This window comes from Psammomys obesus, unplaced genomic scaffold, assembly GCF_907164565.1.
Source record: "Psammomys obesus unplaced genomic scaffold, mPsaObe1.curated_primary_1811, whole genome shotgun sequence".
NCBI lineage: Eukaryota > Metazoa > Chordata > Mammalia > Rodentia > Muridae > Psammomys > Psammomys obesus.
The window spans coordinates 5775884-5777825 of record NW_026590681.1 but is presented as its reverse complement, the minus strand read 5'-3'; the positions used below and the strand labels follow the sequence as shown (position 1 = coordinate 5777825).

Below are 1942 nucleotides of genomic sequence, written 5' to 3'. Positions count from 1 at the left end.
GTAGTATGTTTGTGAGAGTTTTTCCAGGAGAGATTGTGATTCAATTCAGTGAACAGAATAGGAGAACACCATAGTCAGCTACAGATATAAGTCAAATAATAAGGCAGAGGGAAAGATGATCTTCTGTTTCCTCCCTTCATCTCTTTGGACCTGAGATACTCTCAGTTCCTGTTCTTCAGGTATCAGAACTACAAATCTCTGTCTTTTGCATAATTGGTTCTTTAAATTTCATATCTCTTCAGACTAGCTAGAAACCTTGAGTTCCAATATTATAGTTTATGGTGGAATGTAAAAGTCTAGAAAACCAGAAGGACATATTCACCATGCTTGTCGTTCAACAAATAAAAGGCACATTCAGAATTGGAAACTTCTTGTTTCTTGCCTCTCAATCTATTTGACCTTCTGACTAATAGTTTCAAGAGAAGTCTAAACCTTTAAAATGCTTCTGCCCCTAGAAGGGTTGCAGGTGTTGCTGTTGTGTCGCATGGGCATTAGTAGAGGGGAGAGAGGTTATGCTCACACTTAGTGTTCTGATCTATGAGCGTCTAATGTCAGTAGCCTAACATTCCTTGAAAAACAGTGAGCTTGAGACAACCACTAGTCTTGCACCATGCCGGTCCTGACAGTCCCCAAGCCAGAGAAGAGAACCCTCCTGGGACTGAGGGACCCAGGCAGGAGTGAGCCTGAGACTGACAAACCTGACTAGGGAATATTTGGGCAGGCCAGGTGAGGAGTGAGCCTGAGATGACCACCAGACTGGTGCCATGGGGCCTGGATGGGGAGCTGGCCTGAGATAAGCACCAGCTGGGTAGAGCGCAGGCATTGGGCGGTGTTGGAGGTTTGCTTGGTGCTATGTATTTTAATGTGAAATACTGGCCCCTAAGATCTTGTTCCTGCTCAGACATTCTCCCATAAACCTGTTCTTGTTATGTAAACCTTGCTCCAGCTAATTTAAAGCTGATTGGTTAATAAAAAATACTGAAGATTGGGATTTGGCAGAAAAAAGGGTGGAGTTTGTGGCAGGCAGGCAGGGGTCAAGGGACTGCTAAGAAAGGGGGAGACAGGACCAGACAGGATTAGAGGAGAAGGAAATGGTCCGGTGCCATGGGTTAGCCTGGGAAAGGAGCACATGGCTGGGTCAGCGTGGACAGAGGGTATGGAGAACATTACTAATTAGTTTGCAACCATGGCTCAAGATTGGGGCTGGGAGGTAGAGTAAGATTAGAGGGTTAATATCTGCAATGCCCTAGGTAAAGGTTATTTTTTAAAATACAACAGGTGTCTGTGTCTTTATTTGATTGATAGCAGGTTAGAAAATATGGCTCTACTAATTATATGCCAATAATAAACATTTATTAGATCATACCTTTTAAATTTACCACAACAGGGCAGGCAGACCTTGCTGGAGATAACCCTTGCCCAGGGACACGATACACAAGGAGGGCACAGCATTCCTGAGATGACCCCAGACACTCAGACCCCAGGAACCACTAAGAGAAACAAGTGGTGGAGAAATGAAAGAGAAAGAGAAACAGAAAGATGTTTGCACAGTGGAGAGAGGTAGAATGGGAAAGTTGAGGATAGTGAGGAACAATTTGATGTGAGTAGCCGATGATGCCAACTGGAACCAGGATGGAATCCTGGCTTATACTGCCGTGGGAGGCCATGTTTATATCCATGGCCGTACAGCAGCAGGAGTCTGTTACTACCACAAGCCAGGCAGACATCCCTGATCTGGGCTGCCGCCTGGAGACATGATATCTGAGGGTTGTGTAGAACCGGCTCTACCCCTCCCTGGGTATCATGAGAGAGTTGACCCTAGGGGCAGGAGAACTGGAGAGCTGACCTTGCTCCTTGCCAGCTGCAGTACTTGGGAGATCAGTGCCTGCATATTGCAGTAGCTGTGGGTAACCCTCTCCCTCCCCAGGATACAAGCATGGAA

At 46.0% G+C, this 1942-nt stretch overlaps 1 pseudogene; it reads left to right on the top strand.

The window, feature by feature from the left end:
- The first annotated feature begins 449 nt into the window (after positions 1-449).
- Positions 450-567, top strand: LOC129677747 (small nucleolar RNA SNORA17; annotated as a pseudogene).
- Positions 568-1942: the final 1375 nt, after the last annotated feature.